General features: G+C 36.7%; 1 long non-coding RNA gene and 1 pseudogene across 1 annotated transcript; one reads left to right on the top strand and one right to left on the bottom strand.

Moving 5' to 3' along the window:
• Window positions 1–2,556: 2,556 nt before the first annotated feature.
• Window positions 2,557–6,223, top strand: LOC113333216 (annotated as a pseudogene).
• A 5,958-nt stretch (window positions 6,224–12,181) lies between these two features.
• Window positions 12,182–14,259, bottom strand: LOC113333179. The gene is made up of 2 exons (XR_003351826.1): window positions 12,713–14,259; window positions 12,182–12,583 (listed from the first exon to the last, which is right to left on the bottom strand). It is a non-coding gene; the product is annotated as an uncharacterized LOC113333179 (long non-coding RNA).
• Between the last annotated feature and the right edge of the window lie 5,060 nt (window positions 14,260–19,319).

Raw genomic sequence — 19,319 nt, 5'->3', positions numbered from 1 at the left:
GTGTGTGTCAATCATTTCCATATTTTTATATCTAAAGGGTCCCACTTAATATATTATAATACTCAATACAAATACAAATATATATTCAAGACTATAGAGTAAAACCTTTTATTAGCCAAGAAGCAGAAACACTTTTATTATCACGTAACACAGGTCGATATTCGAGACTAGACAGTAAAAACTAGGGGAAGTCAAACGTCTTTTCTTAATTATGGACCAGTATAAGCATGTGGTAGAGTGAGACATGATGGAAAAGCATATGTCTCGTTTGGTCTTGTCCCATTATCGTCTTGTCTTATCGTCTTGTCTAGAGAGTATAGAGTTTATAGACCAACTAAACTCTAGATACCTAACGAGAGGTAGTGAGACGTAACCACCGAAAATGATAGTCTTCCCCCAACCATTTCCCCCGTGAGGTGTCATGAAGATAATGGTGTGGTTCCACACAAAAGGGCCCCCCTTTTAACTCAAATACAAGGTATCAAGGGCTAAGATCACTGCCACCTAATGGGGGAAGGTAGTGGGGGAAGTGTAGAAGCTTCGCGTAAAGAGATTCTGGTTCAAAGAGATTCTGGTTCGAAAAGATTCTGGTTACGAAGTTTTGGTACTGTTTGGAAGTCACTCTGTGTAATGTTTTTATGTTATGTTTCGTGTTGTAACCTCAGGCTTAAGTCCTGGTTTATTTATTAAAAAAAAAAAAGCGTAGCCACTAAACTCAGAAGCTACGACTGAAATCACTGACCTTACTAGGTTACTATTTATCAGAAAAGAAGTTAGCTCTTCGAGAAATGTTTTCCTATTTTTTTTTACTCTCTCCGTCTCTCGTTCCTATCTACCCTATGTTAACTACATGCCTACGGCTACAATCACTAGTAATTATTATTTCTTGCTCGGTCATTACTGGTCAGTTTAAATTATTAGTATTATTAAAAATTGTTTCAGAATTGGTGTAAACTCTAGACTTTCTGAAACTCTATAGGACATAGAGGTTCAATTTTCCTCCAACGACTATACACCCACCGAAAAACTGCACCGCAGAGTGTACTTAGGGGGAATCCTACGGTCCCGGGGGGCGGGAGTGACTCTAAACATTAGGAGTGAGTCATAAGAAGGCCCCACCCTTCTCTCACACGGTGCATCCTGCGGTACACAATCACGGTAGGTTAATCATTATTGATTTTCCTTAGCATGTGAGCAACAAAGTAAAAAACCCCTTTCCAGTCTCCCTCCACTCCTGCTTACAAATCCATCTGAAAAGACGTTTGCTTATCACTCAACCCTTTTTTAATAACTAGTCTCGAGTCTCAAACCTATCTACTTCGGGAGTAGAGTTCAGGAAAGAAAAGCAGACGTCTCTTCTTGTCTCGAGAGTATACAACATACACCCACTAAACTCTAGAGTTAGAAGGATTTAATGAGATGTAACTAGGGCCAGGCGCACATCAGAGATTTACGATCTACGATTCTACATTTTTCCTGTCTAATTCTATAGATCCGATTCCCAGTCCGGCCAGTATTTTACCTAAAATACATGTGAGAAATAGAATTCTTCCCTCGCACTAGAAGTGCAAGATACAACCTAACACTGATGAAAGTGAAAGATAGGTGAAAAGGCAAATTTTCAAGTGAGCACTGACGTGAAAAGAATAACTTCCACTTATCCCAAGTGTACTTTCCCATCACATAATATAATATAAGGTATGATAATAATAATAATAAAAATCTCAGCCCTGAGCCCCCCATCCGCTTCTGCTCTCTTGGTTAGGTTACCCATGAGCCTCGCTGGTAGGCTAGCACAACAACATGTTCAATTAATGTAGTGGTATGTCGTTGGAGAGTTTAGCTTGTTAGGCTTCCAAGTAGTTAATGTGATACTCTTTATCCAATAATTATAAAAAATATATAATAATAATAATAATAATAATAAAATAATAATAAATTAATAAAACAGTTATTATACTTCCCTGGATATCATCAAGAGTAGTTTAATTAATTAATGTAGCTTATTACTGGGAGTAGGTTAAGGTTCTTAAGGGTAATTAGCGGAGGTGAAAACATAATGTTTCACTCCAAATACATGTTAGAAAAGTAATTTTGTACTCATAATTTACTCAATATAAAGTAGGTGAAAATATAGTTTTGCAACTGAAACACTGGTGTGTGTGATAGAAACAACGCATAGGGCACATGGCAAAAGCTTAAAAGGGGTTGTTTCCCTCATGGTACATATATACAGTACACAATGTCTAAAACTGGCATGCCAAACAGACCCTTACAGTTCTGCATCATGCAAAAAGGTTGTTTTCCAAAAAATTGAGGAGGAAGGTGGAGAAAAAGGAAAAACCTAAAATATGTTTCTTATTATATTTTGTTTCAAGCTTCTTCTCAACTTTCATTTTCGTTATTGTTGTGATATTGGATTGTTATCATACTCGGGTTTCTTTGCCTTCTTCTTTTTAGTAATGGCAATGATATACTAGGATTTTTTTCTTAATCTTGTTTTGTCATTTGCTCCTAAGTCCTACCTTTATAAGAATCAAATAAAAAGAAGAGAGAATGGGAAAAATAGGTAGAGTACCGCCGAAGAGGATAGAAAACAAGATCGATAAACAAGTTACTTTCTCAAAGAGAAAGCCTGGTTTAATTAATAAAGCTAATAAAATTTCTGTTTTATGTGATGCTGAAGTTGCCCTGATTGTTTTTCACCGGAAGGAGAACTATTTGAATACCCTACTGATGCTTGGTACGTACTCAGTACTCCATCTACTTATTTCCTCGATCTATCCTATTTATCCCAAGTATGCAATGTTAATAGGTAGAGAAAAGTAGTAATGTAATGTTATGTTATGTTTTGTTCATGATCTAATGCGATAATTTAAATTATGTAGTGAAATTTTGTATAAATAATTGATCATTTAAACGATATAAATATTACCACACAGGGTTTTAACTTTTAAGCTGATCATCACAATACCAAAAGAAGATGATTCTTTATTTGAGTGTTTATATTGTTACTGGGTTTATGTTTGGAGACTTTAAAATATTCATTTACTATATAAGTAAGACAATATTTAAAAGATTTTTCACCCCACCCTAACTACCCTTAATTGGTTTCTGTTGATCCTTTACATAAGTAATTTAGCCAGTAGTTGTAATCTGTTTAATCTGATCGATAAGGTGTAACTATCTTTTTTTTTTGGCAAAGCTCACGAGGATATTTTATTAATAAAAATGCAAAGAAAACAGAAAGAGGGGGGTTAGGCCAAACCTCAGGAGAAGGAGAGAAAGAGAAAAAGAAAAGAAGATAACATGTTACAGATTATTTGAAACGATAAGAAGACAGACTCGATCTGTCACTACCCAAAGCTACTCGTATAAAATATGGTGGCTCATTCCACCGTTGAGACCCTGTAGTAGCTCCGCATTTACCCAACAAATCATCCACTGCGTTACCTTCTATATAAACATGAGAATATCTGAATTCTATCGATGATAAAAATCTCAAACAATTTTCCCAAAAGAATAACAATGAAGGAAGATATTTTCCAACAAAAGTTTAGTTGTTAAAAAAAATACTACTATTTTGGTTTACTAAAAGAATCACCTTTATTTCTAGATTAATAGACACTTTTTTTTGGTTGTTTTTGATAAGAGTTGTTGTAGCTATACCTCATGCAATAAACCTGATGTGTTACAGTGGGTTCAACATATTATCGCTTCAGTTTAGTCTTTAATGTAACCCCAAAGAGGTAGCCAATGTCACTGGAGCTCGAATAGGTTATTTCTATATATTTATTATGTTAATTCCAAAATTACTGTCGGCAAGTTATATTATAGTATTAGTTTAGCATTCGTAAAACTTGGCACTGTGTGGGTGCATGCACTGATGCATCACTTGCATAGCAAATATTGAACTTTATGAGATGCATACCTATAAATCTATAATGAAATTGAAATTTGGAATCTTATTAATGTCTTCAACTAAATGACATGTTTTGGTTAATCTTGTAATTTCTCATATGTAACCTTCATTAAGGCCATGAAAGCATCGACAGGTTTAGCGAACATTAATTACTATCATGATTATTATTATTTTTAGTGAGAAAATGATTTTTTCATAAAAAATGCACAGTAAAATTTATGATGTTTAGTAGGGAGCGCTCAGACCAAAACTAATAGCAATTGTTTTTCCTTCTTTATGACCGGATTAGTTGTAATAAACTTTTAACAAAATTGTGGTCCATATTCATGTAAACTAAGGTTCAATATTATTTCGCTCCGCCATCTAAGCTTCTGTGTTCATGTACGACTGCTTCTTTTCTTTTAACCTCTTAAATTTTGGCACATTAACGCAGCATGAACGCCATCCTTGAACGATATGAAAGACAATGTTGTGTTGCGGAAGAGCTTGTTGCAACTGATCAAGAATTACTGGTACGTGAGTATTGCATATATACACATTGATAACCTATAGTTTGAAGCTCATGACAAGATATGTCCACATACACATTGTTATAGATGAAGCTCAGTTCAAGCTAAGATTAATAAGCCATTCCTTCCGAAGAAAAAGATCTAATCAATAAGCCTTATTAGCGTCCTACTAATCAGATTGAACTGATTAGCTCGGCATATCTCAATTTTGTATAAGGTAAAAAGAAATTCACCCATATACATTGTTACCCACAACATGTCAGGAAAAATCACCTAGAATCAATGATACGGAAGGAAGGAGAAGTTCAAGTTAGTTAAACATCTTTGATTGAGTTGGAAATTCCCTGATTTCATATATATTTTTCCTCTCATTTGTATATTTTAGTATACGAGTTGTTTAAGAAAAAATAACAACAGCATGGAATATTACTTCTTTGATAGCATTAATGGTGGATTAATACGAAATTATCATACTGGATGCATGTCTAACTATTTTAAGCATCTCTTCCATGCATCTCTTTTGCTCCTTTTTAATCTAATTTTCTTTATCAGTGATCCATCACTGTGACTCCATAGTTAGGGTTCTTCATATGCCTTAAGGTCTAACATGCATAGTGAAATTAGTTAATTCAGTGATAAATAATTCAGAGCACTAGATATAGCTTGTAACTTGATTGGTGCTTCTTATTATAGCGCAACTGGTCCTCGGAATATACCTCAGTTAAGGCCAAATTTGAATTTCTGCAAAGAAACCAAAGGTAAGTATTTATTTATTAGATATGTATATTAATATGTAAGATGAAACACTATACTTACCATGTGGCAGACGAATCATCTGCATATCATCTAAAATGTCTAAGTTCAGTAGAGTTGCATGTATCTCATTTGTAGCGCCTTTGAATGGAATAAACATATGCATTTTGTAACTAGATTGCAATTTAAGTTTGAAACTCGATAAAAATAAAAAACGGAGAACTCTGACACTCAAATAACGAAGGATTTACTTTTTCTTTTGGGGAGGTGGGGGGTGAGGGTGGGGGAAAACAGATTACACAAACTTGTACGAAAGTATTGTAAAGGGGTCATTAATATAATAACGTGAGAATACAACAGGCATATGATGGGAGAAGATTTGGAATCCTTCAGTGTGAAAGAGCTACAAAATTTGGAGCATGAACTTGATACTTCCCTGAAGAACATTAAATCAAGAAAGGTATATACAAATAAACATTACTTGGTAACTAATTTGTATCTCTGTATTGAGTTATTTATACGATTTTTTTTCATATTTATTTTATACAGAACTAGTTGTTGTATGAATGCATTTCTGAGCTTCAGGGAAAGGTTTATCCTCTCCATTCCTCTCACACACAGAAAAACATGCTTTATATAGTTTGACTAATCAAAGGTGACAAATGTCTCATGCATATACATTGTTGTCGTTATAAATGACAGAAAAAAACTTTAAAAGAGCAGAATACCGTTATAGGGGAGAAGGTAATTTACTATCTCTAATAAAATAAAGGGGTAGCATTAGTTGGATTCAAATATCTTTCATTTTCTACCTAGGAACGTTCTTGATCATGAAGTTATTCCTTGTTGTATATAGATCAAGGAGAAAGAACAAGAACTGGGGACATTGGGTCAGCAGCAGTGCAACCAAGCTCAAGCTCAAAATACATGCCCCAAAGCTCAGAACTCACCGACCATCCTTTTCTCGCAGAAACTTCTTTATGAGCCTCCTGCAAGAGCCATAGTTATTCCGCGGTGGATGTTTGGTCTCAAACAATAGAAGGATATTCACTTCCATGGCAGGTGCTTGGTCTCAACTCTCAATCAATAGAAAGATATTGTGCTAACTAGGTGTAGCCCTTGCGAATTTCATTCATAACAGGTGCAAACAAGATATTGCATCTATACAGACAGTGCAAAAAGTGTATTTCACCATAAAGGCGAAAATATTCACCATTGTAAGAGCAACTCCAATGGGGTGCAAACAAGCCATTTTACATCCACGGTAGGACGGACAAACAAGTAAAATGGATGTAGAAACCCTTAAATAAAAGGGTTTGTCCATCTCCTCCTAAGATGAACTGAGCGTCTCAACTTAGGACAACCATCCCAAGTTGAGATGAGCCCTTCAATTGAAAATATTAAGTTGTATTAAGTAATTGTATCAGTGAGGTTCCGTTGAAGAGTTGTAGGGTATCCAACTTCTATGGATCTCTTTCTATTCTTAGATAGGTTACAGAGTTTTGTTATACCCACCGAAAATATATTAAGCACCGAGTGGGCACCGAGAGGGATCGCACGGACCCAATCGCAGGGAAGGGCAGAAGTGTGCCCCATCACCCTCTCACACGATGCACTCTACGATCCCTCTTCTTTGGTGGATGGACAACTTTGCTACACACACCGTAGAAGAGTACCGTGAATTGCACTTCGGGGAAATCTGACGGTCTAGGAATGGCTCTGAACATCGGGATAGGGAGGGGGAAGGAATGGGCCCCATCCTCCTCTCACACGGTGCACACACCACTCAGTGTATAAATCATTTCCGGTGGATAAATCATTCTCTTTACATACTAGGCTACCCTTCTCCTAGGGCATGGACTAGCGAAAATCGAAAAAGAAAAAGAGAGATAAAAGAAAATGTCTTTTAGGAAGATCAGGGGGAAGACTACGACTTTGATATTTAATAAGTACTATGCTTGGAAGGGTCTTGTCGTGTCATCTAAAGAGAAGAAACCCTAGCATAGACCAGGGGTAAGCAGTCAAGCAGACATCAATCTTATTAGGAATACAGGGTTCAGTCAATTCAAGTCGTACTGACTTGACCTTTCCAAGTCTGTCTAAGTCTGTCGTTATAAATATATCTCCCCTGTATCTGTAAGATGTACTGAACAATATATCAATTCTATAGATTTTACAAATCTATGGGTCCAAATCCTTACCGTGTCATGATGGATTTCTCACACCACATTGGTTGTTCTGGTTGTACATGATGGATCAACGTAATCAAAGGAAGAATTTACGTTGAGGAGTCCCAGAATTTATGGAAATTTCAATCTATGTATCGGAAAGGCATTGTTTTATTTTATAATTTAGTTGTATGAGCAAATATTATTAGTATGCGTATAAATCTGTATCGTTGATTGTGTACATCAGGACTTATTTGATAATAATAATGGAAATTCGCATAGCCCGGGCACAAATATTGTCGTCTTACAAAGTCGTTAACAATTTTCAAATTCACTCAAAAAATCCATAGAAAAACTATCTTTTTCTCGATATAGAGAGGTGGAAAGCTGAGAGTATCCGAAAATCGATGAAAATGGATATTTGCACTTGAAATACTGATGTGAAAAAAAAAACACTCATTTCCCTCGGAATACACATAATATTAAAGTAGAGAGTAAACCACTTATGTGAGTGAATGTTTTAAGAGAAAATAATATTTCTCCTCGTGGGTTGTGGATTTAATCTTTATCATAGCGATTATGTAATCAAAAACCTAATACTTTGTGGATATATTTTTTTAAGGCGAAATGATACATTGGTTTCGCAGTGTAACTGGACCTCGGACTCCCAACTGTAGCACAGTAATCTGGTGAGGATACACGTCATCATCATTTTGTTTCCTTCGTCATACTTGTGTTACGTCTTTTATACTTTAAAATATGGTGCACAAACAATTGATCACGTGAAATCTGGTGCAAAATACAATTTTCACCGTATATAATTTTCTGTAGAGTAACTTAAATCATATACTACTAAGCAGAAGCGCGATAATGTAATCATGAACCTCATACTTTGTGGATACATTTTTTTAAAACTGAAATGATGCATTGGTTCGCAAAGTAACCGCACCACAGTCTCTCAACTGTCGCACAAGACTCTGGATAGGCACACGTCATCATCATTTTGTAGCTCCGTAGACTTTTGTCAAACAACAGATCTGGAAAAGACACATCTTGATTGGTACATATATTTTAGAGTGACGTAAACTATTTAAGTGAGTGGATGTTTCAAAAGAAAATAATTGCACTCACTTCTCGTTGGCTGAGGATTTAATCTTTATCATAGCGATTATGTAATCATAAACCTAATACTTTGTGGATATATTTTTGTCTGATGAAATGATGCGTTGCTGTCGCAAGGTACACGCACCTCGTTCTATCATCTATTGCACAAAACTATGGTTAGGGCACACGTCGTCATTATTTTGTAGCTCCGTGGAGTTTTGTTAAGTTACAACTCTGGAAAAGACACATGTTAGAGTGACGTAAACTATTTAAGTGTGTGGATGTTTAAAAAGAAAATACAAATGGGACTACGAGTTTTCCTAGTTGGTTGTTTGCAATCTTGGTTAATTGCAAAGATTTTAGGTTTTAGGTTTTTATCTTTCGCATGGGTATCAAGATTTTTTTTATAATAGCGTTAATGGCGTCCTATGGTGGTGGTGCTGCATTACAATCAAGCATTTTTTGGAAGAAGAAGATCTAACTCGGAAAATAAGACAATCTAATGCATTGGTTTCACCAAGTAACTGCACATTATTCTCTCCATTGTCGCACAATAATTTGGTGATGGCGTATGTCATCATCATTTTGTAGCCTTCTTCTCCGTGGACTTTTGTCAAGCAGCGGCTCTGGTAAAAGTCACTTCTTGAATGGTAAATACATGTTAGAGTGACGTAAACTACTTATGTTAGCGGTTGTTTCAAAAGAAAATAATTACACTCCTCGTTGGATGTGATATAACCTTTCCAATACTGATTATATAATCATAAACCTCATCCTTTGTGGATATATTTTTTTCAACTGAAATGATGCATTGGTTTCGCCAAATAACCGCACCTCGGTGTCTCAACTGTCGCAATATAATCTGATTGGGGCACACGTCATCATCATTTTGTCTCCTTCGTCACACTTGTGTTACGTCTTTTATACTTAAAATACGGTGCACAAACAATTGATCACGTGAAATGTGGTGCAAACTACTATTTTCACTTCATTCATTTTAAAAACTAGTATGATATTCAGTCTTCTTTGCAAATACAAAATTATCTTTGCATCATTTGCAAACGTTTCTATATATATAATCTGAATATAATTAGAGAACTATGCCGAACAAGCTGGACATATTCTTCCTATTTTAATCATAAAGTATATATATATATATATATATATATATATATATATATATATATATATATATATATATGTACTCACAGCTTATAGTGTTAATGTTATCATAAGCATCACAATTACCAATGAAAGCTTGATTTCATCATCTTTTGAAAGAAAGTTACTAAATTATATTCTTACAGCAACCACACTTTTGGTAACGTTCCTTTTTATCTTAGTAATTAAGTGAAATGAAATTCTGTAAACATTCGTTCCAAGATGATCAATACAAATGGAACTAGGAGTTTTCCTAATTGGTTGTTTCCGATCTTCATTAATTCCAGAGATTTCTCACCTCATTGCGGACAGAATAAGGTCAACTGGGCAGATGTCGTGTTTTCCTCTTTGGATATTTTTGTTTTTTGTTAACCAAACAATGACAGAGATGCAACTTTGTTACTTTTAAATACAATTATTCAGCAATATTTATGATGATAATGGAAGAATGACGATGACGAAACTAAGTCAGTAAACCGTAAAGAATTTGTGTATAGTAACTTAAATCAACATGAATAATAACATAGATTACATGAACCTCATACTTTGTGGATATATTTATTTAAAGTGAAACGATGCATTGTTTTCACAATGTTACCGCAAATTAGTCTCTCAAACGTCGCACAATAATCTGGTAACGGCACACGTCATCATCATTTTGTAGCTCCGTGGACTTTTATAAATTAATAAATCTGGAAAAGACACATATATCTACATTTTAGAGTGAGGTAAACCACTTATGTGAGTGGATGTTTCAAAAGAAAATAATTACCCTCCTCGATGTCGGTGCATTTAATCTTTATCGTAGCGATTATGTAATTATAGACCTCATACTTTGGGGATATATATTTTTTTAAAGGGAAACGATGCATTGGTTTCACAGTGTAACCGCTAATTATTCCCTCAAACGTCGCACAGTAATCTTGCTAGGGCACTCGTCATCATCATTATGTAGCTCCGTGGACTTTTGTGAAACAACAGCTCTCGAAAAGACACATCTTGATTATTACATACATGTTAGAGTAACGTAAACCACTTATGTGAGTGAATGTTTCAAAAGAAAATAATATTACTCCTCGTGGGCTGTGGATTTAATCTTTATCATAGAGATTATGTAATAAAAAACCTAATACTTTGTGGATATATTTTTTAACGTGAAATGATACATTGGTTTCGCAGTGTAACCCGGACCTCGAACTCCCAACTTAGCACAATAATCTTGTGAGGGCACACGTCATCATCATTTTATCTCCTTCGATCATACTTGTGTTACGTCTTTTATACTTTAAAATATGGTGCACAAACAATTGATCACGTGAAATATGGTGCAAAATACAATTTTCACCGTATATAATTTTCTGTACAGTAACTTAAATCGTATACTACTAAGCAGAAACGCGATAATGTAATCATGAACATCATACTTTGTGGATACATTTTTTTTAAACTGAAATGATGCATTGGTTTCCCAAAGTAATCGCACCTCTGTCTCTCAACTGTCGCACAATAATCTGGTTAGGGCACACGTCATCATCATTTTGTAGCTCCGTGGACTTTTGTCAAACAACAGATCTGGAAAATACACATCTTGATTGGTACATATATTTTAGAGTGACGTAAACTACTTAAGTGAGTGGATGTTTCAAAAGAAAATAATTACACACATCGTTGGCTGAGGATTTAATCTTTATCATAGCGATTATGTAATCATAAACCCAATACTTTGTGGATATATTTTTGTCTGGCGAAATGATGCGTTGGTTTCGCAGTGTAAACGCACCTCGTTCTCTCCAACGTCGCACAATATCTGATTAGGACACACGTCGTCATCATTTTGTAACTCCGTGGACTTTTGTGAAACAACAAATCTCGAAAAGACACATGACGAGGTGTCAAATCGCAAATAATATTTCTCTACTATTCTTTACACTAACAAGTAGTATAATGAAAGCAGATTCGTCCCAAGGGAGGTCTGAAGCAAAAGTTGTTATGCAAATATTCCTAGCAAAGAGGATTTTTGTTCTAGAAATTCTGAAAATCACAAAGTTGTATTCAAATATGAGATGGAATTGATTAAGGATTCATTCTAGACCACGGAACATAAACCAAATTGATATATAACTACCTTTTTCACATTATCTTGTTACTAACAACCCTAGGATAATTAGTACGCTCAACTATCCCTTTATTATCTCCTAAGCTCACCGGATACGGAAGCGTTCGACTACCGGATTCTACCTGTCAAGTTTCCTAGAGGTACGCTTACTAGGTGTGACTTAAACAAATGCTCTAAGTTTTGTGAGATAAGGTTGCTCCTAGTGATAAATTCAAAAGCTTGAATTACCTACCAGTGTCAATTTCTACATATGAGTACTTAGCAAAGTCTCATCATCAATACCCATATATTACTACTTGTGTTTATCTTTCTAGACAATTACGGGTCGAAGAATTCAAAACTAACAATAGGATTATCAAATCAACTATTTAATTTCGAACTTAAACAATCAACAAAATAATCCATAAACACTATTGGCATAGTAGAAATCAAACAATAACGAAAACAATGGCGAGAAAACGAGTTATTTCATATCAATTATAGATTATACTCCGGACTTTGAAATCTCTCTAATCAACGAAAGATTTTAGTTACTCATAATAATGGAGTTCATCATCATAATATTAAAATAAAGAAGATGAAACAATAAGCAAATCTTAGTATCCGGCTCTCCTCCAAAGTTCCAAGTTAAAAATACGTGATCTCAAAGTTGTAGAAATAAATCCTCCTTTTTATGTTTCTTCTTAGATCAAGTTTCAAAGGTCCAATAGATAGAATTCCACCAAGCCCATGTGTAGAAATGCCCATGTGAAAATCTCTGTCCAAAGCTGGTCGACGGGAAACTGGGATCACCGGACGGAATACGGTAACTGTTGCCGGAATTTGTCACCGGAAAATTGTCTCTGGCCACCTGAATAATCAGAAACTGTCACCAAGCAATTGTATACTTCCAGCATCTCAACTCTACCTCTCTGCAGTCCTCATAAATTCACAAAAAAAAAAACATTTAAGCCAATCCTCTGTTCTTGCGAAAACATACCCAAAAGCGCGACTCCGAACTCATATATCCCACAGCTAACTCTTGCATTCGACACGTTCTACCTTTATGATTCACTGAAATATTATGATTCATGCTTCAAGTTCCGAAATCCGACAACCGGAACTAGTACCACCAGCTCACCATTGTCACTGCGTTTTCGCGCTGTTTCCTGCGGAACTGGTTCAATGATTACAAGCAAGTCCCTTGCTGTAGCTGCCTTCATCTCTTTTATAGCTCCAATTCCTTTAGCCACAACTGCAATTATGTAGCTTCACACAAAGCAACACATATACCCTTCAGTTCCATCCCCACAGTTCAACTTGCAGCCGCAAACATCACCATTAGCTTCAGAATTCCTTGCACAACTTATTGAGCCAAACTCCTAAGGCACCTGCAACATCACTTCTTGTAGCTTCTTCGTGCAGTCTTACCATCACCTGCACTGCAATACACAGCACACACACCTGCAATCATCCACCAACAGCACCAGACTCCATTTCAAACCCTGTAAAACAATCACACATATTCGATAAAAGCAGCATCATATTTCAGCTGAAATTGAGCTCAGAACTGGGCCCATTCTCCTCCAATTTGAACCACCAATTTACTTCAGTTACCACTCTGCAGCTCCACTTTGCAGCTTCAATACCTGTAATGCTTCAATAGCAACATCAGATCCTTGTCTATCAGTCTCAGTACCACCACACAGTAGCAGCTATCATACCCATTTCAGATCATCTTTGTTGTCTCAATCATCACATAACTCCTTGACCTAGCTGTCTCCAATTGCAAACACCAGCTCCATCTTTCTCAGTTCCATCTCATATCCACCTGCGACATCAGTTAAGCCGCAACTTCGAATTCAATATCATTTCCTGCAAAGCAGCTCCTGCTATTCCATTGCTTGAGCTTCAGTCACCATCGCAGTACCAACAATGACTGCAACTCTTCTTCCCTGTAACAGTCCTCAGCTTCAAACACCCTGTTCTTGTTATCCACAGCATAACATCATCTCATACAGCAGCATCTTAAATCTTGACTGAATTAACAAACCAACCTTCAGCTGTAACTCCTCCGAACCATTCATCAACCAACACAACTCTTGACCTGCATACTGGAATTCGAACTAAACCCATCTCCAGTTTCATCTCTTCTTCATCAGAACTTCATCTCGACAAACCCTGAAAATCATCACAGATACCCATTAATCCACGGCATCAGCTTCTTACTCAGCAGCATCAATTTCTTCTCTTCGATTCAGATCCATAACAACCCATATCTCTCAACCAACCATCGAACCCATCTAAACACCACAAATTCTTCAACCCAATCTCTCTGATTTCTGCAACCTTGAGTATCTGTTCTTGATAGGAACCAGCAGATCCCCAAATCTTTACTGACCCTTTGAATCACATCAACCCCTAATTCTTTGCTCTGCAATCTTCTCGCCATCATCTCCTTGAATTCTTCTCTTGATTTCACCAGCATCTACAACTCCCAGGTGCCTCCACTTTCTCTCTCGGTTTCAGGTGTAGTGAAGACCGACAAAATTATGAGGAGATGATTATTGTCTGATATTTTTAGGTTTTGTGTATGAAATGAATCTGGTTAACCCCACTCAAGTGAAGTGGATAAGGGGCACCCAGAATGATTCTAGCCACACACAAACATCCTTTTGTTGACTTGGCTCAACTCCCATGTCACTCGCCTGCGGAATGATGATTCTGCCCTTTATGCTCCGGTTGAAAGCTTTCTCCATCTTTCGAGTTCCTCCAACAACAACAACCATCTCTTATTTATCAGATTCACTTCTTCTCTTCATATCTCTTCATCATTAAAGTAGTCGTGTTTTTCAGACAAAAATTTGCATCACTAAAGCCGACATGCTTTTCAGACAGAGATGAAGAAATAAAAGCAAATAATGAGACATAATTTTGCCTCCAACAGCATTTGCACCTTTTTGCCTTGTTTCTTCTTCTTTTATTCCAAATGACTCCAAAGTACCTAAACACTCAAAAGCAAACATAAGATACATAATTTACAAGAAAACTTAGCAAAGAAAGCATAAACAATTGATAAATATCAAGATGTTTTAGACACCTATCAAATTCCCCCACACTTAGACTTTGCTAGTCCTCGAGCAAATCAAACCAAATAATTCTAAAACATACATACAACTCCGTCTCGTCGAGGATACGGTTACTCTTAGCATGAATAACAGGCCTTTGAACCCTAGGTGTCCCTAGTGGACGAGTTATAGTCTCTTGAAGGTTTACAAGAGGTCTACCTACCAAACCTATATTTCCAACTCCAACTACCTGTGACAAATCTATGAACGAATCCAAAATGGCTATTGGAGGAGGTACCCTGATGCAAATCCAAAATTAATGAATATGTAAATTAACTTTACTCAGAAAGTTGAACAAACCACAATACTCGGAATATGACTAACCACAATCACACATGAATAGATTAAGAAGATGGATATATAAATAGATGTTTGCAAATGTTGTCTAATTGAACGATGTTTCCCATATCTGTCTGAAGGTCACCGCCAAGATGAACCTATGAATCCTATTAGATTGAGATACTGGTCTGAATTCTATTGTCAACACAGCTGGCATATACAAGGGAACCAGCGGTCGACAATCTTAATTCTAGATCAACTCAACTGGCATATACAAGGGAACCAGGAGTCGATTTTATTGAACAATAATAACAAAAAAAAATTCTTTTTTTTTTTTTTTAGTTGACAACATGATTAGATCTTTTGGATCCAAGCGCATGCTTCTTGTCATCAGATTACATGGTAATTCCCATGGATCCTGTGTTCCACGCTTGCTTAGGAGACGGAGACAGTGAGAACACACACATATTGCATCAAAGTGTCAATCATCTTTTTTTTTTTTGCATACACTCCCGTTGGTCTAATTGGTCTAGTCTTTTTTTTTTAGTAACTCAATCACTCTATTTCATCCTATCAGTAATAACAATTCGATGTTAGTGACCCACCAAATCACTTAGAGAAACAAGAAAATATTGCAAAAATAAAAACAGAAGGTGATATGGTGACATTCCAAGATATGGTAACAACTATCATATTATTTCTAACACATGAGCTTTGCATGTCCTTTTAATTAATGGGTTCCTCAACTCCTGTAACCAAGATGGTTCCATCCACTTATGTTGGTAGTGTCATCCTAAAGGCACAAGTTTCTAGATTTCGGAGTTTATAAAGCAATTTTTTTCTTTTTTCTATTTTTCTATTTTTTTTTAACTAAAGGCAACAAACTCTAAAAATATATAAATTCTCCCCCACACTTAAACTTTACACTGTCCTCAATGTAAAATTTAGCCATTCAAAGAAAAGTTCAAGGTGGGAAATTTCGCAAATGATATGCAAAACAAGAAAACAAAGATAAAATGCATAAAAATAAAAAGATAAAGATACAAAATCGGTGGGTTGCCTCCCACTTAACGCTTGGTTTAAAATCGCCAGCCCGACTTTCAGCTCCAATTACTCCTCCAGAGGGAGTGGGTCACTCAATGTGACCATATCCTCATTCTCCGTCACAAACTGCTCATAGTATGGTTTCAAACGATGGTCGTTGACCTTGGAAACCAGCCCTGTTTTGGGACTAATAATTTCAACTGCACCATGTGCAAACACATTAGTAGCAACAAATGGTCCAACCCATCTGGACCTAAGTTTACCCGGAGATAATTTAAGACGAGAATGGAATAAAAGAACTTTCTTCCCTACTTCAAAACTCTTTCGGGAAATCATTTTATCATGGAAACGCTTGGTATTTTCTTTATAAATGCGTGAACTTTCATATGCATCATTTCGTGTCTCTTATAACTCATTGAGTTGGAGTTTCCTATGTTCACCAACTGCATCTAATTCCATATTACATACCTTGATAGCCCAATAAGCTTTGTGTTCAAGTTCAACGGGAAGATGGAAAGGTTTACCATAGGCAATCCTAAAAAGAGACATACCGATTGGTGTCTTGTAAGCTGTCTTATACGCCCACAAAGCATCATTGAGTCTATAACTCCAATCCTTCCTTGTAACGTTCACCGTCTTCTCAAGGATGGACTTAATCTCCCGGTTGGAAATTTCAGCTTGACCGCTCGTTTGTAAATGATACGGTGTGCCAACTTTATGAGAAATATTATACTTCTTTAGAAGAGCGTGAAAGGATCTCTTGAAGTGCGACCCTCCATCACTAATCACCACTCGAGGTGTACCAAATCTAGAAAAGATATGTTCCTTCACAAACTCGCAAACAACTTGAGAATCATTAGTAGGGGTGGCTTTAGCTTCCACCCACTTAGAAACATAATCTACAACAAGAAGTATATAAAATTTCCCATTGGAATTCACAAAAGGCCCCATGAAATCGATACCCCAAACATCAAAAATCTCAACATCGAGAATTGGTGTTTGCGGCATTTGGTTTCTAGCACCTAAATTGCCTGTCCTTTGACACCTATCACAAGCCTTGCAAAATAAATATGCATCCTTAAACAATGTAGGTCTATAAAAACCACATTCGAGAACCTTGAGGGTTGTCCTCTTGGATCCGAAATGGCCACCACAAGCATATGAGTGACAAAAATTCAGAATTGATTGGAACTCGGATTCGAGTACGCACCTGTGGATCATTTGATCGGAGCAATGCTTCCACAAATAAGGTTCATCCCATATATATTGCTTGGCAATCTTCTTGAGCTTGTGTTTCTGAAACGTAGACATGGAACTAGGTACTTGTCCCGTCACCAAGAAGTTAACAATATCAGTGTACCATGGAGTTGTTCCAACTACCGCAAATAGTTGCTCATCCAGGAAACTATCATATAAAGGAATCGCTTCTTCGGACACAACCAATCTGCTTAGATGATCCGCTACGGTATTCTCATTGCCCTTCTTGTCCTTGATTTCCAAGTTGAACACTTGAAGAAGAAGAATCCACCTTATGAGCCTTGGCTTAGACTCCTTCTTTGTGAGCAAGTATCGAAGTGCAACATGGTCAAAGAAAACAACCACCTTTGTACCCACCAAGTAAGATCTAAAATTCTCTAGTGCAAATATTATGGCCAACAGCTCCTTTTCAGTAGTGGAGTAGTTGATTTGTGCTCCGTTGAGAGTTCTAGAAGCATAATAAATGGCATATGGAACTTTACCATCTTGTTGTCCCAACACGGCTCCAACGGCATAATCACTTGCATCGCACATCAACTCAAATGGCTTTCTCCAGTCCGGTGGTTTGATAATTGGCGCGGTAGTCAACAACTTTTTCAAGGTGTCAAAAGCTTCCTTGCATTCCTTGTCACAATCAAAGGCCACATCTTTCTGCAAAAGTCTACACAGGGGCATTGCAATATTGGAGAAATCCTTGATGAATCTCCTATAAAAACATGCATGACCAAGAAAAGAGCGAACCTCCCTCACAGTTGTGGGGTACTGTAAGTTCCGAATCAAATCTATCTTAGCCTTGTCCACTTCCAACCCCTTAAAGGATATAACATGGCCTAATACAATCCCATGATTCACCATAAAGTGACACTTTTCCCAATTAAGCACAAGATTAGTTTCTACGCATCGTTTAAGAATAAGTGCAAGGTTATCTATGCACTTATCAAAAGAATCACCATACACGCTAAAATCATCCCTAAACACTTATATGATGCTTTCCACATAATCTGAAAATATACTTACCATACAACGTTGAAAAGTGGTTGGAGCGTTACACAAGCCAAATGGCATACGTCTACACGCAAAAGTTCCAAAAGGAAAAGTAAACGTCATCTTTTCTTGATCTTCCGGAGCTATTACAATCTGGTTATAACCTGAAAAACCGTCAAGAAAGCAATAGTGAGAGTGTCCGGCCAATCTTTCAAGCATTTGATCAATGAATGGTAAGGGAAAATGGTCCTTTCGGGTGGTAGAGTTGATCTTTCGGTAGTCAATGCAAACTCTCCAACCGGTCTGGATTCTATTTGGAACCAAGTCATTATCATCGTTTTTCACCACCGTGATTACGGACTTCTTTGGAACGACTTGAACCGGGCTCACCCATTTTCTATCGGATACGGGATATATAACCCCTACATCCAACAACTTCAGGATTTCTTTCTTCACTACTTCCATCATCGGAGGTTTCAAGCGACGTTGAGCTTCTCTTGTTGGTTTTGCCCCCTCCTCAAGTAGTATTCAGTGCATACATGTGGAAGGGATGATTCCTTTGATATCGGCAATGGTCCACCCAATGGCAGACTTGTACTCTCTTAGCACTCGAATAATTTTCTCCTCTTGCACCTTGGTAAGGTCTTTGGCAATCATCACCGGAAACTCTTCCTTATCACCTAAATATATGTACTCGAGGGGATCCGGAAGAGGTTTCAGCTCAAGAATAGGTTCCTGCACAATCGATGGTAAAAGTTTCTCATTAGTAATCGGCAAGGAAACATAAGATGTATTATACTTTTGTGGAACTTCTTGTAATGAGTTAAGAGCTAAAATAGCCTCTTTAAGTTCATCACAAATAGACAATTCAGTTTCAAGGTCTTTGTATTTTCCATAACCTAAACCTTCCACTAT

This window comes from Papaver somniferum, unplaced genomic scaffold, assembly GCF_003573695.1.
Source record: "Papaver somniferum cultivar HN1 unplaced genomic scaffold, ASM357369v1 unplaced-scaffold_132, whole genome shotgun sequence".
In the NCBI taxonomy this organism is placed as follows: domain Eukaryota; kingdom Viridiplantae; phylum Streptophyta; class Magnoliopsida; order Ranunculales; family Papaveraceae; genus Papaver; species Papaver somniferum.
This window is presented reverse-complemented; position numbering and strand designations above follow the sequence as displayed.